This window comes from Bos indicus x Bos taurus, chromosome 1 (genome assembly GCF_003369695.1).
Source record: "Bos indicus x Bos taurus breed Angus x Brahman F1 hybrid chromosome 1, Bos_hybrid_MaternalHap_v2.0, whole genome shotgun sequence".
Taxonomy (NCBI): Eukaryota; Metazoa; Chordata; class Mammalia; order Artiodactyla; family Bovidae; genus Bos; species Bos indicus x Bos taurus.
This window is the reverse complement of record NC_040076.1, coordinates 150,685,176-150,713,080: the sequence shown is the minus strand read 5'-3', so window position 1 is coordinate 150,713,080 and position 27,905 is coordinate 150,685,176. Positions and strand designations below refer to the sequence as shown.

The following is a 27,905-nucleotide window of genomic DNA, read 5'->3' as shown; positions in this document are numbered from 1 at the left end:
GAAAACTGAATTCTGGACCAGATCCTTTATTGAAGGGGATTAAATGCTGCAAAATACACTATTGGAATAGTTGATGGAATGGGATATGGAGATTGGATAAAAGCACTGTGTCAAAGCTAAGTTTTCTGAATTTAGTAGCTTTTCTGTGATGTAAGGGAATATTGTAGGAAATTACTACTCTAGCATTAGGGTATAAAGGGCCACAATCTCTATAACCTCCTTTCCAGTGGTTCAGACAAAATAAATAATATGCATATAACATGTATAAATGATAACACGTGTATAATAGGTTTCAGTGTGCATGTACCTATATAGGCACTTGTTTTATTGTGCTTCAAAGATACTGTGGATTTTACAATTGAAGGTTTGTGGCAACCCTGCAAGTCTATCGGTGCCATTTTTCTTTTCTGTTTTTTAGCTTTTGGGTTGCATTCTTTTATTTTTTTTTAATTAGTTTTCATTGGAATATATACTCCAATGAAACCGTTTCATTGGACTAGAGTTACAATGATGTGTTTCTGCTGTACAGAAAAGTGAATCAACTATCCATATATCCCCTCTTTTTTGAACTTCCTTCCCATTTACGTCACCACAGAACTGAGTAGAGTTACCCGAGCTACACAGTAGGCTCTCGTTAGTTATCTATTTTATTCCTGTATCAGTCATCTATACTGTCTGTCCCAGCCTCCCAACTCATCCCACCCGCCCGACTTCCTTTGCCGTCCATATGTTTCTTCCTTTCCTCTCTGTCTCTGTTTCTGTTTTGCAAATAAGATCATCTCATCAGTGCCATTTTTCCTAATAGCATTTGCCAACTTTGGGATTCCAGGTCATGTTTTGGTAACTCTCACCATATTTAAAATTTTTCATTTGTTATGATGATCTGTGACCAGTGATCTTAAATGTTACTGCTATGACTTGCTGAAGGCTCAGATGATGGTGAGCGTTTTTTAGCAATAAAGTATTTTTTAGTAATAATGATTTTTAAATTACAATAAGTGTGCTACTTTTCTAGACATAATGCTATTGCACACTTGATAGACTACCACATAGTGTAACTTTTACACACACTAGCTCACATACAAAACATTTGTGTGGCTTGCTTTATTGCAATATTCACCCTATTTCTGGTCTGGAACTGAACCCACAATATCCTTGAGGTACGCCTGTATGTATGGAGGTACAAACATATTTTTTAGAAGGAAGAAAAAGCAGAGCAGGTGGGAAGGAGAGGGGCAGGTTGCAGTAGTCAACAAAGTGGTGGGTTAGAGTCCCCAGGGTGCCATAACAAAGCGAGCTGCTTATAACAGCAGCGGTTTACTCCCTCCCAGTTCTGGAGGCAAGAAGCCCAAAGTCCAGGTGTCGGCAGGGCTGTTGCTCCCCCTGAAGGTTCTAGGGAAGTGTCCTTCCTGGCCTCTCAGAGCTCCTGCTGGCTCCAGGCACTCCTTGGCTTGTGGCCACATCTCTCCTGCCTCTGCCTCCGTCTTCTTGGCTTTCTTCCCCTGTGTGTCTCTCTGTGCCTCAAGTCTCTTTCCTCTTCTTACACAGACGCCAGTCACAGGCCTTAAGACCCGCCCCAAATCTGGGATGATTTGACCTTGAGATTCTCAGCTAGTCACATTTGCAGCATCCCAGTTTCCAAACCTGGGCTTCTCAGGTGACTCGGTGGTAAAGAATCCGCCTGCCAAGCAGGAGATGCAGGTTCAGTCTCAGGGTCGGGAAGATCCCCTGGAGAAGGGAATGGGTACCCACTCCAGTATTCTTGTCTGGAGAATTCATGGACAGAGAAGCCTGGCGGGCTACAGTCCAGGGGTTGCAAAGAGTCAGACACAACTGAGCAATGAACACTTTCCCTTTCCCTTTTTTCAAGCCCATAACAGTAGCTAGTATGTCACGGTTCTCGCTATGGACCAAACTCTGAGTACTTTGCCTGCATCAACTCATCTAACCCTCACAATAGCTATGAGGTGCATGCATACATGCTTAGTTGCTGGCCCGAAGTCACACAGCTGGTAAGAGGAGGTACTGGGTGCACTCGGCCATCTGTTTCCAGCGTCCACATCCTTCACCTACACGGCTTCTCTGCTTGTGTGCTTGGCATCCACTACACTAAACACTCAAAGAGTACTCGTGTGTCAAGTCAGGGGGCAGAGTTGGGAGGATCAGGAATTACTGGAGCTTCAGCATCCGTCCTTCCAATGAATATCCAGGGTTGATTTCCTTTAGGATGGATTGGTTTGATCTCCTTGCTCCAATACTTTGGCCACCTGCTGTGAAGAGCCGACTCACTGGAAAAGATGATGCTGGGAAAGTTTGAAGACAAAAGAAGTGGGTGGCAGAGGATGAGATGGTTAGATGGCATCACTGACTCAATGGACATGAATCTGAGCAAACTCCAGGAGATAGTGAAGGACGGGGAAGCCTGGCGAGCTGCAGTCCATGGGGTCGCAAAGAGTTGCACATGACTGGGCGACTGAACAACAATCAGGAATTATAAACAAAGGGGTCCAGGAGGAGGGAGCGATTCTCGTTGTTTTTCTCATTCCTCCCATGTAAGTATGAAGCTGGGAGAAGACAGGGGGCGTGTCAGACTAAGAGATGAGAAGGAGGGGTTGTTCTGTTCCAATGACTTAAAATGTTTCAGTAGATCCTCTTGGGGGCCCTTTTCTTCATATCCTGTTACCTTTGGACAATCATCTTCTTGATTCTTGTCTTTCTATATTGCCCATTTCCTTTTGGGTCTTTGTCTATTTTTATGGAGAAGAGAATCATGTAACATTTACTCAGGACTCTAAGGTTCCACAAACCAGAAGTGCTTCCCAGAAGCCTGGGAGGCAGGATGGAATGGGGTTCATGTTCCCTCCAGCTCTGCTGCGATCCCGCAGGTCCCAGGGTGTTTGTCCCTGAGGTCGGGGTTCGGGGTGGGCAACCTTCCTGGGCTGTCATGGCCCCGTGTTTGGGGAGAGCAGACAGGTGATGTCTAGGAGGTCTCGCCCCCACCAGAAAGACAGCAGGTGTGGCCTTGATGTTCTTGAAGGTTTCCTGACAGAGGAGTGACTTTGAAGACCCATCTCACGTTGACGGACACAAACTGCCCTGGTGAGTGATCTGTTTCAGAGATGCAGCAGATGGAAAGCTCGTAGCAGACAAATGCAACCCATGACGTCTCGTGATTGTCACAAGAGTGCTGAGGGGGTATGCCTGTCTCTGAAACACAATACTCACTTGGCCTGTTTCCAAACCTAGGGTCTGGGCAAGGGTGATGCTAAAATAGATGCGAAACTATTAATAAACCTCCATTCCTCATATGCAGAAAAGAAGTACAAGGGATCCCATTCCTGGAGACTCCTGGGGTCATTCATTTATGGATGTGGGTGGTGCCTTCTGCCTCTTTTCTTAAAAACAGTACTAACCAACTTGCCAAACCAAGGAGCATCAACCACAAACCCCAGTTTATTTTTCTGAGAAGACAATCATAAAATCATTGGAGAGCAGATGGGAAATTCAGAGACATACAAAGAAGAAAATTAAAACCACACACTGCTCTGCCACTCTTAATGTTCTGGCATATTTCCTTCCCAAGGTTTTCCTGCATGTATGTGTTTTCATAGTTTTACAGAATTGGATACAGGTTTGATTTACCCATTTTCAACTTTGTATGTGATTTCATTCAACTTTGAAACACTGGTTTTAATTAAAATCATCTTTATGAAAATGATTGTAATTGATCCTTTTTCACCATATTATCTCCTACGCTACTGTAACTGATAATACCAGTTTAGCACTGTTGGGCTGTTTCTAATTTTTTTGTAACTGATGATCCTGCAATGAACTCCCAGACAAATAAATACGAGTGCGTATCTCAGATTCCTTGCTTTGGATGGTGGTTCTCCAACTTTCCTTCCTATTCCTAAAGTGACTCTAATAGCAACCTTGAGGTCTTCATCTTTCTTTTTTTTTCCCTTAAAATGTTATGAGAAGTTTATCTTCTTCTCTACAGTGGACTCTGTCAAGATGCCTGAGAAACACACCTCAGTGAAGAGATGCAAAAATGGAATTGGAAAATTAACGTGTGGGAACTTTTCAGAAGTTCTTGCTTCATATTGCCATCAAAATAAATTCCATGTGTACACACAATGAAATCGTAGAAGAGTTAGGAAATACCGATTAACACTGACCGTTCTTCGGGTAAACGAATTCCTAGACATAGAAGCAAAGGAACAGCATCCTGAGAAAATGAAAGGATTTAACTACATATCCCAAAGTGACATCAACAAGACTAAAATCTAAACAGTACACTAGGAATCTCTATTTGCTGTACACTTATATCGTATTTGTATCTATCTGTGTACATGTGTGTGAGAAAATATGATACAAATCTAAATAGATACACTATATATGTGTATGTGAGACAGAGTGTCCATCTCTTTACTACGGAGCCCTTTCAACAGAAATGGAGCCAAAACACCTTATGGGAAAATGAGCACCGAACATACACAGATATCCACAAGAAGGGACAGAAATGATGAATACACATAAGCACTCAGCCTCACTAGCTATCAACAAAATGTTATGAATACAAAAGGCCACTCTCACCCAATGTATCGGCAAAGATTTTTTAAAATGCTAATGGGGTCGTTTATGGAGATGTGGATGTGCCCGGGGTCCGCCATAAAGAGTGAAGTCACAGGGAGCTCAACCCTGTTCTGAGACAGCCTAGAGGGAGGGTTGGGGAGGGAGAGGGAAGGGGTGTTCGGCGGGGAGGGGATGTGCGTCTACCTGTGGCGGATTCACGAGGATGCGTGGCAGAGACCACCACAACACTGCAGAGCCACTGTCCGCCCGCGGTCGTGTCTTGTTCTGTATGTCTCAATATTGCACAATTACAATCTTTGATAATTATTCTTTTTAATGTAAAAAAAAAGAAGTGAGAGAGAGAGAGAAAAGCAAATATCACTTCAGTTCAGTCCAGTAGTCTTTGCGACCCCATGGACTGCAGCACGCCAGGCCTCCCTGTCCATCACCAACTCCCGGAGCTTGCTCAAACTAACATCCTTCAAGTCAGTGATGCCATCCAACCATCTCATCCTCTGTCATCTCCTTCTCCTCCCACCTTCAATCTTTCCCAGCATCAGAGTCCTTTCAAATGAGTCATTTCTTCGCATCAGGTGGCCAAAGTACTGGAGTTTCAGCTCCAACATCAGTCCTTCCAATGAATATTCAGGACTGATTTCCTTTAGGATGGACTGGTTGGATCTCCATATTAACCCTTATATGTGGAATCTAGAAAAACGGTACGGAGGAGCCTATTAGCAAGGCAGGAGTAGAGACGAAGACGAAGAGCAGATGTGTGGACACAGTGGGGGATGGGAGGGTGGGACCCACTGGGAGCATAGGGTTGGTACAAACTCTACCATGTGTAGAACAGGGGGCCAGTGGGAAGCTGCCATATAAATCGGGGAGCTCAGCTCAGTGCTCTGTGATGACTGAGAGGGGTGGGGAAGGCCCAAGGGAGTGGGTATATATATGTGTGTAGCTGATTCACTTCGGTGCACAGCAGAAACTAACATGATATTGGAAAGCAATTACACTCCAATTTTTTAAAAAATGCTAATGAGCAGGCCTGGCCAGGGCTGAATTCTCCACCCAGCACTCTCCTGCCCTCCTGCCGTGAATGTAACGAGTTTATGTTTGTCCCCTGCCCAAACCTGGTGACCTCCCGGCCATGTGCCTCAACTCCCATTCTGCCGTGGGTGTGTGTTTCTTTCTCCCCCAAACCCAGGTAGAAACAAGTTCTCCTGAGTCTAAACCCCCGTCACCTCCATCTATGGCTCCCTTAGGTAATATGAGCTATTTTATTGGCTCCTATTGATGCCAGAAATAACTATGGTTTGTTATAGTTTAGAAATAAATAGCATTATGTTGCTGGATCTATTCAGCGAATACCTCTCTTGAATATGCTATGTCCCAGGCCCTGTTCTGGGCGCTGGGGCTGCTGTAGTGGACAAGACAGACCTGGTTCCCTAAGTCCTGGCCTCCTGTTAGGGGCCATAGATGCAGGCAGAGGGGATATGGATGATACATTAAAGAGTAAGTGTGTGGTTTCAGTACATGTGACACCAGGAAATGACAGAGACAAACACGAGATGAATGGGTTGGGGGCTTGGAGGCATTTAGCTCAAGGTCTAAGAGAAGGTGGCATCAGAGACCAGACCTGCCTGGAAGGGGGTGACAAGCTGTGGGAGACCCTGGGAGGTTCCTCCAGCAAAGGGAGCAGCTGTGCCAAGGCCCCGAGGCAGGTCTAGGTCTAGGAGAGAGGTCAGCGTGGGCACTGGGAAGTGGCAGGAGGTGTGGGCGGGTGTGTGGGCAGGCAGGTGGCCAAGGCAGAAGGTGCAGGGAGGGGTCAGGGGTCAGCGGGAAGCATGCCAGTATACTCAGCTGGGGAGGGGAAGCCTCCAGATTCAGGACTGTATGGAATGTCATGGCCTGACTTCTTTTTAAAAAAATGGAGATAAAGGTCGCATAAAACAAGATTCACCATCCTATTTAAAGTACGTCATCCAGGGGCTTTTAGAATAGTCATGATGGGTAGCTTCCCCACTGTCTATCTCCAGAACAATTCATCACCCGGAAAAGAAACTCCTAACCCATCAGCCGTGTCTCTCCACCTTCCCCTCCCTCCAGCCCCGCAAACACCCGTCTACACTCTGTACATTACCTTCTCGGCGACGCCCGGCTCCCGGCGCCCCCCGACCGGGACCACATCCTGCTCCTTTAGCGCCGAATGCCTGTGAGCCGCATCTGGAGGGAGGGGTGCCTCCTACCCCAGCCTGGAGACGGGTATTTTCCTCTGGGGATGGTGGGGGGTGGGGGGGAAGGTGCTTATAGAATTAGCAAGTCAGGACGAGGGGCCCCGCAGAGAAACCTTCCAGAAGATACCGCCCTGCGGCTGCAGGCTGCGCCCCCTCGCCCCCTCGGCCCTCGTAGCCCGCCTCTGCGGGGGCGAAAAATGAGCGCTCCGAAGGATTCCTGAAAGGAAGTGCCAGCTATTTTAAACCGGAGAGCAAAAAAGCCTCCTTCAACAGACAGGATGGATGGACCGGACTTGATCCCGGGCTTCCAGGACTCTGCAGGGGCTTCGGGTCGACGTCCCAGCGGCAGTGTGGCTCTGTGTTTTATCTCCAAGGGCGTCATCATTTATAGTAAAAAAGGAAGCATCACAAGTTCTGTGAGAGACAGGGATGGTGTTCAGTCTGCAGTTCAGAGTCAGGTTTGCCAATGGCCACTCTCAACATGCCCATCTTTTTTTGATGTTTAAAATTTTTCTTTTTTTTTTCACATTTTAAAATAACTTAATTTTTTTTAATCGGAAGATCATTGTTTTACAACGTCTTGTCTGTTCCTGCTGTACAAGGAAGGGCATGAGTTGTATGTGTTCATACACCCCCTCCCTCTAGAGCCTCCCTTCCCCTTCCCATCCCATCCCTCAGGTCATCACAGAGTGCAGAGCTGAGCTCCCTGTGCTGTTCAGCAGCTTCCCACTAGCTATCTGCTTTACACGTGGTAGTGTAAATATACTCTCAATTCGCCACCCGCCCCCCCCGCCCCCGTGTCCAAAAGTCCTTTCTCTATGCCTGTGTCTCCATTCCTGCCCTGCAAATAGGTTCTTCAGCATCATTTTTCTCGATTCCATATATATGCGTTCTAATACAAATTTTGTTTTTCTCTTCCTGGCTTATGCAACTCTGTATAACAGGCTCTAGGTTCATCCACCTCCGTTACAAGATCTTTTTACATATTCCCAATGGAATACAAACTGATGCAAGGTTCAAAAATTACGAAGGAGAGCAGCACAGGTCCGACTGCCACGGCGCTGACACCAGGGGACAGAGCTGGCCTGGCACCTGTGCTCACCTGCTCCTTGGTACCTGATGCTTTTCTCAGCTGCTCTGGAGACTGGGAGCTGGCTCACTGCATCTGCACTGCTGCCGGACTCTCAGCTCTGTGTGCTAATTCACTCAGTCGTGTCTGACTCTCTGCGACCCCATGGCCTGTAGCCCGCCAGGCTCCTCTGTCCGTGGGATTCTCCATGCAAGAGTACTAGAGCAGGTTGCCATGCCCTCTTCCAGGGTATCTTCCCGACCCAAGGACTGAACCCACATCTCCGTGTCAAAGGCCGTCTCCCACGTCACAGGTGGATTCTTTACCAACTGAGCCACCAGGGTCTTGCCTTAGTTATGACTTGCTGTCTAGAAGAAGTGCAGAGAAGAACGTGGACAGACGCAACAGTCTCGTGTTGGTGTGATGATGGACAGGGTGTTGGCTAAAGCGTTCCCAGGTCCTCTTCACCTGCTTTGAGCAAGGGCTTGATGGAAGCTGACGAGCAGAAGATACAGCAAGACAGGGAGGGTGCTCCTGGGTCTTGGACCTCAGATCTGTATCTTTATATCTACATGGACATCTATGTCTATTTCTATATCTATTTTTACATCTATAATTATATCCATATGTTTTCCCAGAAACCCAGCTTTGTGAAGACCCATGGATGCTTCTGAGTCCCAAATGAATGCTCACCTCATCCTAACTGGAATTAGCAACTCACAGCTGCCCTGGTCATCATGTGTTTGGGTGGTGTGGTGAGGAGGTCCGCCCATTCTCGGCCCCAGGCTGGTGAGTGTTCTCCAGATCACCTTCTCCCCACCTTCCTATATCTTTTCTGCCTTTCCCCTCCCCACAGGATTTTTTCAGAAACCAATTGATTCATCAAGTTGCCCTGGTGGAGAATCTGGATCTGAGCCCCTGGCTCTCCGCCTTCGGCCAGAGCCCTGAAACCTCCACCAGGGTTCCTGGAAACCCCGTGGGTTCACAAAGAAAGGAATGAATGATGCTGTGAAGGCAGAGGTGCTTGGAGGTGGTCTCCTGGGGGAGGTGCAGTCCTATGGTAGCCTCTGCCTGGGAAAGGGGATCACAGCTCTCGGGGACCCAGTGCAGGAGGCTCACCTTCCCTCTGTCTTTTGGCGGCAGGAGCCTGCTCGGTCACCCAGTGGAGTGTCTGCAGGGCTCTGAGACGGAGACCATGCTTCTCAGAGCAAGCCCTTCCCTCCGTCGCTCCCAGAAGCAGAGGTGACCTTCATTCCACTGGGTCCAGCTGTACCGCATGCACCTGTGTGTTCTGAATTGAAGGATATCCGTCCACCTGCACCAGCAGGACAGGAAGGAAGGGGGCAGGAAAGATGCTCTGGCTTTGGGGTCAATTCCTCAGTTCCAGTCCTGCCTCTGCCCTTTCCTGATAGTGTGACCTCGGCTAAGCCGCTTGGGCCCCTGAAGTTCCAGTTTCCGGTTTGTAGGACACGGCCGACACTCTGGGAGTGGCCGTCAGGACCCAGGAAGGTTGTTTTATGCTCCTCCGTGCAGCGCCTGGGTCCTGTGACACACAGCACGTGGGTCTGATACACTCAGTGGCAGGTGATGTTTATGCCACATGTGTACGCTTCCTCGTGTGGGTGGCTGTTCACCTCCCCTTCGCCGCATCTTCCCGTGTTCAGGGCCCAGCTTGTCTGCCCCATGAGCCCTCCCTCAGCCCCCTCCCTGGCAGACCACGATGGTTTCTTCTCTTCTGTGGTCAGTTAGTCCATTTCACTGCACCCCACAAGCTCCCTGTGAGCTTGGACTCGGTGAGCTTCCTGCCCGCGAATATTGCGTCACCAAGAGAGCAGGTGGTGGTTTAAGATGATGGCACAGACGCAGACTAGAGACACGTTTCTGGGTTCACATAGTAAGTTACTGGGAACTCCTAGGGACAAGAGCCCTCCCCAGACTCCCCTTCCTTTGAGAGTTCTGGCCGGTGCTGGCCAAAGATTTAGCAAATAAAATAACAGGACTCCCAGTTACCTTGAACTGCAGATCAACAACAGACACTTTCTTAGTATAAGCATGTCTCAGATACTGTGTGGGATACACTTAGGCTAAAAAAATTGTCCACTTACTATTTTTTTTTAAATTTTTGTTGGGATATAGTTGCTTTACCAAGATTGTGTTAGTTTCTGCTGTACAGCAAAGTGAATCAGCCAGGTGAGTACATATATCCCCTCTTTTTTGGATTTCCTTCCCATTTAGGTCCCCACAGAGCACTGAGTTCCCTGTGCTACACACTAGGTTCTCATCTTATCTGTTTGACACAGAGTAGTGTGTATACGCCAATCCCAATCTTCCAATTCATCTCATCCCTCCTTCCCACCTTGGTGTCCATAGGGTTGTTCTCTATGTCTGTGTCTCTTTCTGCTTTTCAAATAGATTCATCTGTACTGTTTTCTAGAGTCTGCATATATGCATTAATGTATGATATTTGTTTTTCTCCTTCTGACTTACTGCACTCTGTGTGACAACCTCTAGGTCCATCCACCTCTCTGCAAATGGCAGAATTTTGTTCCTTTTAATGCCTGAGTCATATTCCATTGTATATATGCGTCATGGCCACTTACTCTGCAAATGGCAGAATTTTGTTCCTTTTAATGCCTGAGTCATATTCCATTGTATATATGTGTCATGGCCACTTACTCGCAATGTGACTTTATTTTGTTGTATGAAAAATGGGTTCAAAATTCCTCCTAGAGTTGTTGAATTAAGTGAGACCTTATATATAGACTCTTTGAAATTTGCTTAACCTTGAACTTTGCTGCTTTGTTCCTGTTGTTCAGTAGCTAAGTCATGTCCAGATCTTTGCAACTCCATGGACTGCAACACACCAGGCTTCCATGTCCTTCACTATCTCCTGGAGTATGCTTAAACTCATGTCCATTGTCTCAGTGATGCCATCCAACCACCTCATCCTCTGTCATCCCCTTCTCCTCCTGCCCTCAATCTTTCCCGGCATCGGAGTCTTTTCCAATGAGTCAGCTCTTCATATCAGGTGGCCAAAGTATTAGATCTTCAGCATCAGCATCAGTCTTTCCAATGAATATTCAGGGTTGATTTCCTTTAGATTTGACTGGTTTCATCTCCTTGCCATCCAAGGGGCTCTCAAGAGTCTTCTCCAGCACCACAATTTGAAAGCATCAATTCTTCAGTGTTCACCCTTCTTTATGGTCCAACTCTCACATTCGTACATGACTCCTGGAAAAACTATAGCTTTGACTAGATGGACCTTTGTTGGCAAAGTAATGTCTCTGCTTTTTAATATGCTGTCTAGGTTGGTCATAGTTTTTCTTCCAAAGAGCAAGCGTCTTTTTATTTCGTGGCTGCAGTCACCATCTGCAGTGATTTTGGAGGCCAAGAAAATAAAGTCTGTCACTGTTTCCATTGTTTCCCCATCTGTTTGCCTTGAAGTGATGGGACTGGATACCATGATCTTTGTTTTTTGAACGTTGAGTTTTAAGCCAGCTTTTTCACTCTCCTTTTTTACCCTATTCAAGAGGCCCTTTAGTTCCTCTTTGCTTTCTGCCATACGGGTGGTATCATCTACATATCTGAAGTTGTTGCTATTTCTCCTGGCAATCTTGATTTCAGCTTGTGAGTCATCCAGCCCAGCATTTCACGCAATGTACTCTGCACATAAGTTAAATAAGCAGGGTGACAATATACAGCCTTGATGTATTCCTTTCCAATTTTGAACCAGTCCATTGGTCCATGTCTGGTTCTAATTGTTGCTGCTTAAGTGTTAGCTATTATTATGATTCCCACTTATAAAGTTTTTCTTTATACGTTCATTTCTTCTTTCTGAACCTCCGTTTTCTCATCTGCAGTAGTAATTAACCTGTCCTCCTTGGCTGTGGGAGTTATTGTGTGTGCAGGGCTGTTGTGCAGTACACACTCAGTCCTGGCCGCAATTGTTACCAACTCCTGGGGGCAGGAGGCCTCCCCAGACTCCCATTCCTTCGAGAGTTCTGGCCGGCGCTGGTCAAAGATTTAGCAAATAAAATAACAGGACTCCCAGTCAACTTGAATTCCAGATCAACAACAAATACTTTCTTAGTATAAGCATGTCTCAGATACTGCATAGGATACATTTAAGCTAAAAAAAATTGTCCAGTTTTTTTGGTGTGTGTGTCCAGTTTAGCTCAGAAAACTAAGATCATGGCATCTGGTTCCATCACTTCATGGCAAATAGATGGGGAAACAGTGGAAACAGTGGCTGACTTTATTTTGGGGAGGCTCCAAAATCACTGCAGATGGTGACTGCAGCCATGGATTTTAAAAGATGCTTACTCCTTGGAAAAAAAGTTATGACCAACCTGCTACTGCTGCTGCTAAGTCGCTTCAGTTGTGTCCAGCTCTGTGCGACCCCAGAGACCACAGCCCACCAGGCTCTCCTGTCTCTGGGATTCTCCAGGCAAGAACACTAGAGTGGGTTGCCATTTCCTTCTCCAATGCATGAAAGTGAAAAGTAAAGTGAAGTTGCTCAGTCGTGTCTGACTCCTAGCAACCCCATAGACTGCAGCCTACCAGGCTCCTCAGTCCATGGGATTTGCCAGGCATGAGTACTGGAGTAGGGTGCCATTGCCTTCTCCAATGATCAACCTAGACAGCATATTAAAAAGCAGAGACATTAGTTTGCCAACAAAGGTCCGTCTAGTCAAGGCTATGGTTTTTCCAGTGGTCATGTATGGATGTGAGAGTTGGGCTATAAAGAAAGCTGAGTGCCAAAGAATTGATGCTTTTGAACTGTGGTGTTGGAGAAGACTCTTGAGAGTCCCTTGGACTGCAAGGAGATCCAACCAGTCCATCCTAAAGGAGATCAGCCCTGAATATTCATTGGAAGGACTGATGAAGCTGAAACTCCAATACTTTGGCCACCTGGTGCGAAGAACTGACTCATTGGAAAAGACCCTGATGCTGGGAAAGATTGAAGGCAGGAGGAGAAGGGGATGACAGAGGATGAGGTGGTTGGATGGCATCACCAACTCAATGGACATGAGTTTGAGTAAGCTCTGGGAGTTGGTGATGGACAGGGAGGCCTGGCGTGCTGTGGTCCATGGGGTTGCAAAGAGTCGGACATGACTGAGCGACTGAACTGAACTGAACCATCCAGTTTTGATGTGCAATTCAAATTGAATGGGAAATTCTGCATTTTATTCGGCAATCCTGCCTGAAGAAGTCATGTTGGGTCTCAGAAGCAGTTGCGGCCAGAGGTGGCAGGGGACAGCACAGAGGTGCCCACGGGTTCCCTCTTATTCTCAGCTCTGCATGGGCTCTCTCCCTGCTGCTGGCTCTGCTGACAGCTTCCTGGTCACAAGCTCCCCCTTGGTGGTCCCCCCTGGCAGCTGGACAAGTCAGTGCCCCAAGTGAGGCTTCCAGCCCTTCCCACCTGGTGTTAGGTGAATTCTCACTGTGACCCACGGTGCCCCTGTCGGCCCCCCAGCTCCCCAGAAAACACACCCGACTTTGGCAGCCCAGTGGCATCTGCATGGTACCTAAACTCCTCGTCTGTTCTCTGACCTTCAGGATCCCTTTCCTGGGGGAAGGAAACAAACTCCATCGCATTGGGAGGAACTCCAATAACTCCCTCCCCTCCTCTTGGTGTGAAGAGTAGCCCCATCAGAGACCGTTCTCTGGGGATGCTTGCAACTTGACCTCCTTTCAACAGCATCTTGGCGATGGGTGCAAAACATAACTTCTGCCCTAGTCCCAGCGCCCACCATCATTGATGAGCCCCCAGCCCCATTTGTGCTGACCCCCTACCGTCCCCCGCACAGCAGCAGAGCAAACCTTTAAAGACAGGACTCCTCACTCAAAACCCTCTCGCATCTCCCCTCCTCATGCAGAATAAAACCTCCGAGTCCTTCCCCTGCTTTCAGGGCCCTAGGTGGTCTGGCCACGGCGGCTCCCTGACCCCTTTCCCACCCCTGACTGTCCCTGGTTCAGACTCACGGGTCCCCTCTCTGCCCTTTGGATACATCCCAGTCCCATCCGGCTTTGCACTTGCCGGCTGGTCTTCCCAGATGAAACCTTCCTTCCCACCACCCCCAGGTAAAGGGGTGCTCACCCCCTCACTTCTTGACGGCTTCATCCAAATGTCTGCTCATCTTGCCTAACTTTTCCCTCTTAGCCCCAGATTCTGTGTGGACTGCCGCCCGGCCCTCATCACACAGGGTGCTCTCAGGTTGTGACCTCTCAGCAGGTAGGTGCGGAGGGAATACATCACTCAGTGGTGGCGGGGTGGGGGAGGCGGAGGGGCTGGCCTGGGTGGGCTCCAGTGACTGTACCCATGAAACACGTGGTGAGGTCTCCCGTGGCTGGAGGAAATCATGTGGGGGTGAACCAAGTGTGTGAAAGTTTCTGCCACACCCCTCGTGTGTGCTGGTCGGGCTCATTTTACACCTGCTCATTCCTCCTCCTCCTTTGTCGCCAAGAGTATCTATTGGTCACAGAGCACCCTGGGGCCTTTAAAAAGAGAGCTTTGCCCTCCAATAGCAGGAATGAAGGAAGGTTTAGCTTGGTGGCCTTGGCTGTCAAGGGGGTTCCCTATCCTTAGGTCATTCTGGCCAGTGTGAGCCCCACAGCTGTTCCCGGAGGTTGAAGGGGTGCATATTCTGTCCATTCTGCAATGAGTTAGAAACCTAAGGTGATGGCAATTTAGTCATTGAGGCTGTCCAACTCTTACCATCCCACTGACTATAGCCCGCCAGGCTCCTTTCTCCATGGCAGGCAAGAATACTGGAGTGGGTTGCCATTTCTTTCTCTGGAGAAACTCATGGTATGCAGACTTAAACACTTTCCCCTAATCTCACAACCTGTTGGATGGTAGAGATGATGCAAACCCATTGTTTCTTCCTTGTTTTTAATTAAGAAATGAAGAGATGGCTAAGATAAAATGCTAAGATGGAAACAGTCCATAATTCCTCTCCTCCAGCACAGCTCTTTTTGTTTCCACACCAGGACTTTCTCGGGTGACAGGCATCTCACTCAATTGTACTAAGAAGTATGACTCACCATGGTTAGAACTATTTTGTCTTTCAATAATCATTTTTAGTGACTGCATAGTAGTCCAACAAATAAAAATTTCAAATAACGTGCCTTTAAGTTATTCCTGTATATTTTTAGATGATCTTTTTAAAATTAGTTTAATTGGAGGATAATTTTACAACACTGTGATGGTTTTTGCCATGCGTCCACATGTCAGCCACAAGTGCACCTGTGTCCCCCCATGCTGAACCCCCCTGCCACCTCCCTCCCCATAGATGACCTTTGAAATAGGGTCTTTACTTAAATAGATGTCTTCAGGTTAAGCTGAGGTCCTTGAGGAGGGTGCTAATCTAATGACTGGAGTCTTTAGAAGGAGAGAAAATACGGCAGAGGCAGAAACTGGAGAGATGGGTCTGCGAGCCAAGGAGCAGCAGCACCTTCCAGAAGCCGGGAGAGGCCCAGAGCCTTCAGAAAGAACAAGAGCCTGTGACTCCTTGATCCACGCTCCGGCCCCCAGACATTGAGAGAAGACGTTTCCTGTAGCCGGGAGCGCTTGCTGAGGATCGCCCCACGGAGTCAACACGGGCTCTGAATCTGAGGTTCCGTCACAGGCTCCCCATGGCCACCGCATCCCGTGACCATGTCCTGCTGGGCTGGCCCAGGTCCGGGCACCCTGGGAAGAGGCAGAAGCGGTGGGTCAGCCTCCAGTGGGCTCCACGGGGCGCGGGCCTCGACTTCTCCAAGGCTGGCCACTCTGAGGACTGGGCTCCTCAAGGCCCGCTGGGGTGACCACAGGGCCAGCCTCACGTCACTCGCCTGGGTTTGGCTGTGTGTCCTCAGCACGGGGGTCCGGAGCCGAGCCTGTGGGCTGGGACACGGGTGTGTGGCTCCGCTCGGGTTTCCTTCTTCTTCCAGCATCTTGAAAATGGCTTTTTAGAGGCTTTTTTCTTGCAGGCACGATGGGTGGGGAGGTAGGGTGGGAGCTCTGGGTGGGGTCTTGGCTCAGCCTCCCATCTGCTTGGTGACCCAGCCTCAGTGTAACCCGGCCACTGGCCCAGCCCCCTCCCCAGGGTGGAGAAAGATGGGGAGCGGGCCACTGGAGGTGGGTGAGTGTGTGAGCTTCCAGGGCAGCTCCTGAGAGCTTGCGGGTCCCGTCCTCAGCATCACTTTTTTATTGGTTGTGGCGGGTCTTCGTTGTGCGAGGGCTTTCTCTAGTTGCTGTGAGCAGAAACCTCACGGGCTGCTCACGCAGCGGCCTCTCACGTGGAGCATAGGCTCAGGAGTTGCTGATGCTCAGGAGATGCTCACACTTAGTTTTTCCACGGCACACGGGATCTCCTCAGATCGGGGCTCGAAGCCCACGTCCCCTGCATTGGCAGGCGGATTCTTCACCACTGGACCACCAAGAAAGTACCCCCACAATCAACTCTTTGATTCTACAGTTGGAACACATTTCCAAGTGAGTGTCTGGTCACTGCCTGAACCCATGAGGAAGTGGAGGCAGAGAGGTGTGTCGCACGAGTCTCCAGCCCTCCCTGGTGCCCTGTTCGGGACAGAGGAGCCCCAGTGTGTGTGATTGACGACAGTCACTGTGACTGTGACATCTCCTGTGGCCACTGAAGGAGCCGGTCCAGTGCGGGAGGCGCTGGACACTGCCTTTCCCCAGGGGTCCATGCACGTGGCTGGAGACAGCTCCAGGGCCGCCCCCTGAGGCGGGGTGGGGGCTTCCCCCGTGCCACTGCTTCCAGAAGCCTGAGCTGACCTGGGGACGCCGTGTGTAGGGCTGCAGACAGGGCGCAGATGGCCCCGGAGGAGGACAGCCCTTGTGGTCAGGTGCTGGAGATCATGGCTGGAGGGGAGGGACCACTGGGCAGTGAGCCAGGTGTGGGGGGTGGAGCACGTAGGGGACGGGTTGAGTCCAGAGGCCTGGCCACCCCCCACCCAGGGCAGGATACTAGCCTCCAACCCTCATCTGCCCTCCAAATGTGAAGGCTCTGGCCAGCTGGACTGAGGCCCTGTGGGTGCAAAGCTTGTGTTCACTCGGCTTTGGAGCCTCCCACAAAGGACAGCCAGGAGCTGCTGACAGATGACTTGGAAAGTAGACGGGAGATGTGAGTTTTTCAGGGACAGCTCCCTGGGTGGGGAAGATCCCCTGGAAAAGGGAGTGGCTTGCTGCTGCTGCTGCTGCTAAGTCTCTTCAGTCGTGTCCGACTCTGTGTGACCCCATAGACGGCAGCCTGCCAGGCTCCCCCGTCCCTGGGATTCTCCAGGCAAGAACACGGGAGTGGGTTGCCATTTCCTTGCTCCAGTATTCTTGCCTGGAGAACTCCGTGGATGGAGGAGCCCAGTGGGCTATAGTCCATGGGGTCACAAAGAATCTGACAAGACTGAGGGCCTAACACTTCATGGTTTCTCCAGTAGTCATGTAACATGGATGTGAGAGCTGAACCTTAAAGAAGGCTCAGTGCCGAAGAATTAATGCTTTTCAATTGTGGTGCTGGAGAAGACTCTTGAGAGTCCCTTGGACTGCAAGGAAATCCAACCGGTCCATCCTAAAGGAATCAACCCTGAATCTTCATTGGAAGGATGGATGCTGAAGCTCCAATACTTTGGCCACCTGATATGAAGAGCTAACTCACTGGAAAAGACCCTGATGCTGGGAAAGATTGAAGGCGGGAGGAGGAGGGGACGACAGAGGATGAGATGGCTGGATGGCATCATTGACTCGATGGACATGAGTTTGAGCAAGCTCCGAGTGTGGTGATGGACAGGGAGGCCTGGCGTGCTGCATCCATGGGGTCTCGAAGAGTCAGACACAACTGAGCGGCTGAACAACAGCTAGAACCGGAAGCCTGCTCGGCCCTGAGGCGGTCTTCCCTGCTGCTCTGTCCCTTCCCTTCCTTCCTCTTCCCCAGGCTCCCTGCCCACTTGTCCTCTGCAGGGTGGGCGGTCCCCTCTCTGCTCCCTCCTCACTGCAGTGTGTGTTCAGGGCTTCCTTCTGGATGCAGAGCCCTGACCCCACCTCCCGTCCCAAGGCCTGCTCAGCGGGATGAACCGACTGCTCTGGGGGTGCTGGGCAAGCTGGTGTTCCCCATCCAGGGCGCCCTTCCAGCAGCCCCTTCCAGCTCACCCTGCCTGCCTCCAGCCCCAAGCTCCCTGGCAGCTTCATGAAGATGGGACCTCCGAGCAGGGCCTGCTCTGTGTCCTTGTTCCTTGAAAATAGAGTGCTGCAGAAAGCGGACACAGAGCAGGCCCTGCTCGGAGTGTCCTGTATCTACGAGGGCTCACCCACTTGCCTGGACCACCCTGCAGAGTCCCAAACTGCAGACAGGCCAAGCTGCAGCTCTGGCCCCTCGGGGCACCGCATCCCTAATACTGGAGCCAGAATTTCCATGGTGGCTGCAGAGACAGGCAGCCTGGCTCATCGGCAGTGGCCAGGTGGCCTGAACATCTGGGAGCAGAGCCAAAGGTGATCACGGGGTGTCAGCTCTCCTTCCGGGGTGTGGGAGGTTGTTGGTGGGGGCGAGCCCTCCCACCCCGCCCCTCCCGGGGGATGTCAGCTTTACCCAGGACACCTGCCCTGCTGCAGTGTGGCTTAGGGCGAGGATGTTAAAGTCCCAGAGGTGACATTTACAAGATGCTGTGAACCTTTCGCCCCGCAGTTGAAGGGCAGGAGGGGGCAGCTGCTGCTGACAGCAGGAAGCGACATCTCCGGGTTGGCAGGGGAAGGGTTTCGCCAAGCACTTGCTATGTCTTTGATGTCAGCTGTCCTTTCCTCTCTCCCCGACCGCTGGACAGCTCGGGGTTGTGGAGGGCTTAGGAAAGGCAGAGGCGAGCATCCGTTTCCAGGAAGGCAGCCTCGGCGAAGGTCACATCACGCAGGCTGAACAGGGACAGAGGGCTCCTTAGCTCCTCCCGCAGGGCCCTGCTCCAAGCCCCGAGATGTGGCTCCAAGCCTCATCTCCAACCCTTGTGGCCACTTCCAGCCTCTCCAGGTGAATTCCAGCCTCTCCACGTGAATTCCAGCCTCTCCACGTGAATTCCAGCCACATGGCAGCTTCAGCAAGAGGCCCACCCTGGGGTCATGCTTAACAAATCCACGGCAGAGGGAAGGAACTGGGTGGCTATGTTACTGCACAGAGAGGGTTGAACAAGAAGAATCTGAGATGCATTTACGGAGTTCAGGAGCGTGATTTAAAACAGAAGAACAGGTCTTTAAGAAATGTAATTTTTCCAAAGTTGAAAGGATCTTAAAAGTAACATTGCTTTTTTTTTTTTTCTTTTTTCTTATTTTAGAAGATTATTATATAAAATCTAGAAGTGACAGTGAAGTTTTGGGATAAAGCCAAAAATCTCATTTTGAATTCTACCAGAAACTGATAACCAACCCTTAGTAAGCTTATGGTCTAGTCTTGATCAACAAACAAACATACAGACACATAAACAGACACCCCTTCGCACACATATGAGACCATCCTGCACATACAGGATGCAGCCTCTTCTTTCCCTGTAAAATTCCACCACCTGCATTTTTGCCAGTGTCTTTGAAACATACAGGCTGCACCGGGGGGTCTTTGTTGCGATGTGTGGCCTTCTCTTCCTGCGGTGCGCAGGCTCCTGTCACATTGGCTCGGTAGTCGTGGCTACAAGCGTAGTTGCCCCACAGCACATGGACTCTTGGTTCCCCGATCCGGGGTTGAACCCGTGTCCCCTGCACTGGAAGCACAGTTCTTTTTATGCCTAATTTTCTGTTTTGTTTGTCTCTGGCCGAGCTGGGTCTGCATTGCTGTGGACGGCTTTCTCTAGTGGTGGCGAGCAGCGGCTCCTCTTTGTTGTGGGGCATGTGTGTCTCGCTGCAGCGACTTCTCTCATCCTGGAGCACAGGCTGTAGGGCACACGGGCTCCCCTAAATGCTGTGCTGCCTGGGCTCGATCGTTGCAGTTCCCACGCTCTAGAGCTCAGGCTTAGTTGTTGGGGTGTATAGGCTTAGCTGCTCTGGGGCCTGTGGGATCTTCCCAGACCAGGGATTGAACCCGTGTCTCCTGCATTGGCAGGCAGATTCTTGACCCCTGAGCTACCAGGGAAGTCTCCCCGAGTATCTTTGAAAAATGTGAATTTTTGACAGCTACCTTCTGCTCAACGGAAAGCCTAAGGCAAATTTGGAAATTTTGATTTGAATAAATTGAAACATACAAGTATGTCTTACGAGACAGAATGAGAAAGGTGCCACTCGGCACTTCAGTTTTCCCCACCTGTATGCAGGTCAGGAGGCAACAGTTAGAACTGGACATGGAACAACAGACTGGTTCCAAATAGGAAAAGGAGTTCGTCAAGGCTGTATATTGTCACCCTGCTTATTTAACTTATATGCAGAGTACATCACGAAAAACACTGGGCTGGATGAAGCACAGGCTGGAATCAAGATTGCTGGGAGAAATACCAATAACCTCAGATATGCAGATGACACCACCCTTATGGCAGAAAGTGAAGAGGAACTAAAAAGCCTCTTGATGAAAGTGAAAGTGGAGAGTGAAAAAGTTGGCTTAAAGCTCAACATTCAGAAAACGAAGATCATGGCATCCGGTCCCATCACTTCATGGCAAATAGATGGGGAAACAGTGGAAACAATGTCAGACTTTATTTTTTGGGGCTCCCAAATCACTGCAGATGGTGACTACAGCCATGAAATTAAAAGACGCTTACTCCTTGAAAGGAAAGTTATGACCAACCTAGACAGCATATTCAAAAGCAGAGACATTACTTTGCCAACAAAGGTCCATCTGGTCAAGGCTATGGTTTTTCCAGTGGTCATGTATGGATGTGAGAGTTGGACTGTGAAGAAAGTTGAGCGCCAAAGAATTGGTGCATTTCAACTGTGGTGTTGGAGAAGACTCTTGAGAGTCCTTTGGACTGCAAGGAGATCCAACCAGTCCATTCTGAAGGAGATCAGCCCTGGGATTTCTTTGGAAGGAATGATGCTAAAGCTGAAACTCCGGAACTTTGACCACCTCATGGGAAGAGTTGACTCATTGGAAAAGACTCTGATGCTGGGAGGGATTGGGGGCAGGAGGAGAAGGGGACGACAGAGGATGAGATGGCTGGATGGCATCACTGACTCGATTGACGTGAGTCTGAGTGAACTCTGGGAGTTGGTGATGGACAGAGAGGCCTGACGTGCTGGGATTCATGGGGTAGCAAAGCTTCGGACACGACTGAGCGACTGAACTGAACTGAAAGTGGGACAACATGGCCTTAGTTCAGGCAGCTGGTGTGGCATTTAATTAACATTTAGGAAGGGCCTGGCAATTCACAGGTAAAGGATTGCTACTTAAGATTTTGTGTCACTGTCCATAATTATTATAATTTTCTCATTACAGGCAATTAGCATATCTCGGGACAACAGAGAGGAATTTATTTGGGAGCTGATCTGCACCTTGGTCTCACTTGAGCTGGCGATGGAGGTTCAGAAGACTCGTGATTTTCTTCCGGGCTGGAGAGACAAGGATCGGCCAGGAGGCATCAGCCCTAAATGGGTGGGGGTTACTGCTGACAGAGAGCAGGGGAGGAAAGCCCCACCCCCTTCCACTTGTGTATATACACACACACGCACACACACACACATGTGCAAGCATGCGCACAGCATGGGAAGTGGGTGCAGAAAGCCCCCCACCATTCCACTTTGCTGTTCTGATTTTTGTCTCCTAGAAGACATAGATAATTCACCAGGATTTTCATCCTAAGCCTTTAGAGGCCAAAGGTACATTGGTTCACTTATCCTTTGCACAAATTTTCCTAATGACCCATGAGCTATGATATGGTGGTGACTTTGAGTGCTTCAAAATTTCTCAGACATGACGACTGAGGCTTCTTACCATCCCCATGGAATGAGAAATAAGAGGTAGAAAAAAGCATTTAGTGACCAGTGTATTGAACATACCTTTGCCAAAGTTTGTAGAAATGTTTAAAGTTCATCTCCTAAGAGATTATGACTGTATTTCACCCTCAAATCCAGACACAGGTTCTGACCAAGGCCCGTTTTCCTGGTCTGAGAAGACAATTATATACAAGCCAAGGGGTTGGAACATTTACAGTGGACACTAACTTGGAAAGTCCAGGCCATGTGGTCACCTTGCACTTGTAAGCAATGTCTATAGTCCTCGGAATGTCTTAATAGCCTAGCTGGATTTTCAGAGTGTTCGGGATCTTGTAGATTGCCTGATGTCAATTTCAGAAATACCAGGCTTCCCTGGTGGCTCAATTGGTAAAGAATCTGCCTGCAATGCAGGAGACCTGGGTTTGATTCCTGGGTTGGGAAGATTCCCCGAAGAAGGGAATGGCTACCCTCTCCAGTATTCTTGCCTAGAGAATGGACAGGAGCCTGGTGGGCTCCAGTCCATGGAGTTGTGAAGAGTCAGACATGACTGAGTGACTTAACACTTTCAACAGACACTCAGGAACAGTGATGACGATTGGACCTGTTTCATTGCTAACTTCAATCCTGACATTGTTTCCCCTTGGGTGTGGGGCATCAAGGAAGGGCTCTTTAGACCATTCTTGAGTCAGCTTCTAGTTCTGGGGGAAAGATTTAAACCTGAGATGATGGAGTGGTTCAGATTGTTGGCTGATCCAGATTTAAGTTGGGACCCATGGGCTACAGAAGATAAACAAGGATTCATCCCACGTATACTGTTTCTATGGACATCCAATAATGGCTCATTCCAAGGCTAGGCTGACCCCTTAGAGTCACAATCAGACCTTGAAAAAGAAGTTGGGGTGCTTTCAAGTCCTTCAGAGAGCAAAGCAGAAGGTGGAAGGAGGGCAGCTAGGTCCTTCTTCTCCAGTTGAGACAAAATAATAGACTTATTGTCCCTGTAGCTCAAGATTAACCGGTTTTGAGCAAACCAAAGTCCTCCTGCCAATTTGGAGCCAAGTGATTCTAGCATGGCCCTACTCGGGTTGTGAAATACTGAGTTCCTTTTCATTTCTCTCTTCAAGACTGGTGATTATAATCTGGCCCGTCTTCATTTTACCAGACTGTCTCAGAATGTGATGTTGAACGCAACATCAATCCTTGATCTCTCGAAACAGTAGGCTAATAGAAAACATAGGTCTCATGAAAATTGTCTCATTTGCTAGATCAGATATCTCCAAAATGGGTGCACGCACTTCCAAGACTCTGTCAGACGATCCGCTGGAGGAGTTCAGAGAGAAAATTCCAGAATGTTGATTTATGTGTTCTTCAATTTCACCTTGTTGATTTTTTGAGGGTGTTTTATAACATGGACAATGTAGTGTGCGTGAGTGCCAGCAGAGGTGAGCATAACAGTTTTGTTACTGATTGAAGTGTCTTAGACCAGGGATCAGACATCTTTCGTCCACAGGCCAAAACCAGCCTGCCCTCTGTGGGTATCACCCGCATGCTAACAACTGTTCTGACATTTTTAAGTGGTTTAAAGGTAAAAACAATAGTTTTTACATTTTTTTTAGTGGGAAAAAAATCAAAAGAAGAACAATGTTTTGTGACACATGGAAATTATGAAATTTAAACATTAGCATCATCCATAAATAAGGATTTATTGGAACATATTCACGCCCGATCACGTCTATGGTCAATGCTGCTTTTGCACACTCCACTGGTAGAGCTCAGTGAATACAGAAAAACCAAATGGTCCAAAAAGCCAAAAATATTTACTAGCTGATCCTTAAAGAAAGTCTGCCAGCCTTGCCCTTGGGTCATCAGCTTCAGGTCCTGATACAGTATTTTTGTACCTACTTACCCTTGTGGAAAGGTTATTTTTTTTAAAAATGGTGTAGTAGGTAGAGAAGCCACCTGCCATGCAGGAGATGCAAGAGACTCGGGTTCGATCTCTGGATCAGGAAGATCCCGTGGAGTAGGAAATGGCAACCCGTGCCAGTAATCTTAACTGGAGAATTCCACGAACAGAGGAGCCGGGCGGGCTGCAGTCCATGGGGCCACAAAGAGCTGGACGTGACTGAGCATGCGCAATGCACATGGTCGATTTACAGTGTTGTGTTAGTTTCACGTGTGCAGGAAAGTGAGTCAGTTACACACACACACGTACATATATATGTGTATATACTCTTTTTCAGGTTTTTTCTCACTATAGGTTATTACAAGATATTGAATATAGATCCTCGTGCTATACACAATCCTTGTTTGGTGACCATAAGTTGGTTTTCTATGTCTGTAAGTCTATTTCTGTCTTGTAAATAAGTTCATCTGTATTATTTTTGAGATTCCACATGTAAGTGATATAGTGTAATATTTGTCTTCCTCTGTCTGACCTCACTTAGTATGATAATCTCTAGGTCCATGTTGCTGCAAACAGCATTATCTCATTCTTTTTTATGGCTGAGTACTATCCCACTGTATATTTTTGTTATTCTTGTACTACACACACACACACACACACTATCTGGAAAGAGCATTGTTAAGCTGGATAAGCATAAGTTCCTAAAGTAATTTGCAGCGTGTGTCTTGGAGGACCTCTTCAGAGCATTTTGCTGGTCAGGTGGGAGTTAGTGGCAGAGGAAGGGCAGGGAGAAGCTGAGAAGATTTTCCGAGAAAGTCTTGAAGTGAGACCTGAAGAAATCAAGCAGCTGCACAGAGTTGCGATGCGATGGGAGCTCGCCCAGGACAGGCGCTCCCTGCCCTCTCAGCCTGTTATCATCTTTGTTTGGATGTTGGCACAGAGTCACCCTGTAGTTAGAGCGGCATCTTGCTGTCACGCTGCCCATCACGCTGCCCGCACTATACTTACCCAGCTCCCGTCCCCTCGAGGCTGGCAGCCCTTCCACCCTAGAGGGACCAGAGGCCCTGCAGAAGGAGGCAGCTGGTTCCAGAGGTTTGTTGTTCTTGTTTAGTTGTTCAATTGTGTCCAACTGTTGTGTGTGTTTTTCTCTCCACAGCATCCCTGGGAGTGGGATTTCCATTGGATAAGCTCCCTCGTGATCGCTTCCCTTTAGGCATATGAAAGAAAAACAGTCAAACCCTCATCAAAGTGGGAGGACCTGCATTTCTTTTTTATGGCCGAGTACTATCCCACTGTATATTTTTGGTATTCTTAAACTATACACACACACAACCCACACACACACACACCACACACACACCCCCCCACACACACACACCACACACCGTCTGGAAAGAGTATTTTTAAGCTGGAGAAGGAAATGGGAACCCACTCCAGCGTTCTTGCCTGGAGAATCCCAGGGACAGTGGAGCCTGGTGGGCTGCCGTCTATGGGGTCACACAGAGTCGGACACTACTGAAGCGACTTAGCAAGCATAACTTCCTAAAGTAATTTGCAGTGTGTGTCTCATGCAACACTGCAGTGTGCAAAGTGCAAGTGGTTGATCACAGGTATCTTTTATCCTGTGTTCTCTAAGAATGGAGGCAAATACTCAGGCCCAGGGGCTGTGTGTCGGTGGATCCGAAGTGAAGCCTTGCCTGTCTGACTCCCACTTGGTTACCCACATGCTACCAAGTGTAGGAAGACAGAGGAAAAAGAACCCTGGATATCTCAAAGTTTCACTGAAGCACCACAGGCTCCTTCCATGGGGTAAAAAGTTCATCTTAGGAGGATTTTTTTTTTTTTTTTTGTGGATATCCAAAAAAGCAGCTCTGGAGAACCCATGTAGCACAGGACATGTGGGTTTAGATAACTAGTTAACCTCCAGAAAGGAGTCCAGTCCACCCTAGAGAGACCAGAGGCCCTGCAAAAGGAGGCAGCTGGTTCCAGAGGTTTGTTGTTCTTGTTCAGTTGCTCAATTGTGTCCAGCTGTTTGTGACGCCATGGTCTGCAGCACACCAGGCATCCCTGTCCTTCACTATCTCCAGGAGTTTGCCCAAATTCATGTCTATTGAGTCAGTGATGCCATCTTCTGATAAGAGGATGCCATCTCATCCTCTGTCGTCCCCTTCTCCTCCCACCTTCAATCTTTCCCAACATCAGAGTCTTTTCCAATGAGTCAGCTCTTCGCATCAGGTGGCCAAAGTATTGGAGCTTCAGCTCCAGCATCAGTCCTTCCAATGAATATTCAGGGTTGATTTCCTTCAGGATTGACTGGTTGGATCTCCTTGCAGTCCAAGGGGCTCTCCAGAGTCCTCTCCAACACCACTCCAAAGGTTGGAAGGAAACAAAAGACTAGATTCTGAGTCTGTGTCATTCAGAGACGGACAGTCCAGTTGGACAGTGGGTGGAAAACCTCTCAGTGCTGAATGAGAAGGAACTGGCTCCAGTAGGGCAGCCCTAACTCGGGGAAGATGGACAGATTCCTTCCAGGAGGGATATGTGCTTCCTGACATTCACTGGACTCCCGCAGCTCAGGAATCCTACGCTGCTCTGAGTAAACTGTGCTTACTAATATCGGGGGATGACTTAAGCATAAGGATTATGGAGCAAACTTTCCAAGAAAGCAGAAACCACCCCAGTGGGCAGACTGCTCACTTCTCCTTTGCTTGCACGTCGGTGATGGCTCACGAGATTTCTGTGGAGGCTGGGGGTGCCCCTCCAGGGCCAGCCAGGAAATGCGAATCTCTGGATGTTACTAATTGTGTTGGAAGTTTCCTTTTCGTGGAGAGCGTGGTGTGGTGAACTAGAGGGGTGATGTGAGGGCCAGACCCCCCTGAAGCTGTGTTGCTTGGTGACCATGTCACCAGATGAGGGAAGGAATGAATGTCAGCAGATGAGGGAAGGAATCCCAAGGGCCACTTGAAAGATCAGAGAAATGAAAATGGACTCATATTTCCCCTTTATTAAAAGTGTTTTAAAATTGTGAAACGATGGCCACATTAAAGACATAAATGAAGAAACTCCAAATCCACCCCTCTCACATTATGACTATTTTCATTTTAAAATGCTAACTTCTCTGAATTTTAGCACATTCTCAGGAATGAGGCACACACATTTTTTCTTCCCTCCCATGGGGAACCCTCGAAATGTGAGCAATCATGATTTTTTCAGCAACTTGTGGCACAAAAGCCCTTACTTATTCCCTGATCTGCCTGCTGCGTGTCTCAGGGGGCGAGGCTGGGGCAGAGGGTTGGATTGGATTCCTGTGTCTGTAGGCAGGGCCGGGGCAGGTGGCAGTGGAACGGCCTTCAGACAACTCTCTGCGACCCCATGGACTGTGGCCCACCGGGCTCCTCTGTCCATGGGATTCTCCAGGCAAGAATACTGGAGAGGGTTGCCATTTCCTCCTCCAGGGGATCTTCCCGACCCAGGGATCAAACCCGTGTCTCCTGCACTGCAGGGGAATTCTTCACTGCTGAGCCCGAGAGGAAGCCCCGGGGCGACACACCTGGTCCTTCCGTGTGATGGGTTAACATCAGCCACGCCGCTGCCCAGCTCACCTGCCCATGGCTGCTTCCAGAGGCCTGTCTGTCTCCTGATGGCTGGGCCCCGTGCACCCTCCCCCCGTCCTCACCAGCCCCGTGCAGGGCCCTCTTCTCCTGTAGACACGTTCAAGGCTAAAGGGAATCAGTGAGAAGTAGAAGTGCCACTGGCAAAGATGGGGTGGGCACCTGTGAGGCTGTGTGGGCATCTAGGAGCGTGTCTGAGGGCGTGGACCTGAGTTTGGGTGAGTGTGCGTGTGCGAATGTGTGAGTGTGAGTGAGCAGGTGTGTGTAAGCTCAGCGTGGCTGCAGCAGGCCTGGCTCACAAACGCAGCCCTGGAGGGTCCCAGGACAGTCGTTCCCAGAACATTCCAGGGAGCATCTGTACGGGGCTTTGCTGGATGAGCCTGCGAGGGGCGCCCAAGGGTGCAGGTGTGAACCAGGCCCTGTGGGTGGGTTTGTTCTGAGCCGGGCAAAACCCTGCCTCACTGGCACATCTTACATAGGGGGTGGTCTGCTTTGCCTGAAGCCCAGTCTGGGGAAGTGGGGTGTGGTGGCTTCCTGGAGAGGAGGATTTCCCAGTGGGCCACAACCAGCATCTCCACACCTCTACCCCAGGGGGTGGGGGTCAACCGGGGAGTCTGTC

At 49.1% G+C, this 27,905-nt stretch overlaps 1 long non-coding RNA gene across 1 annotated transcript in view; it reads left to right on the top strand.

Annotated features, from left to right (window-relative positions):
* The window catches only part of LOC113896912, a 91,968-nt gene extending 70,037 nt beyond the window's left edge, over window positions 1-21,931 (top strand). Inside the window, exons 2-4 of the long non-coding RNA XR_003512183.1 lie at window positions 8,520-8,670; window positions 14,045-14,116; window positions 21,279-21,931. This is a non-coding gene — a long non-coding RNA (uncharacterized LOC113896912). The remainder of the gene's footprint in view (window positions 1-8,519; window positions 8,671-14,044; window positions 14,117-21,278) is intronic.
* The last annotated feature ends 5,974 nt before the right edge of the window (window positions 21,932-27,905 follow it).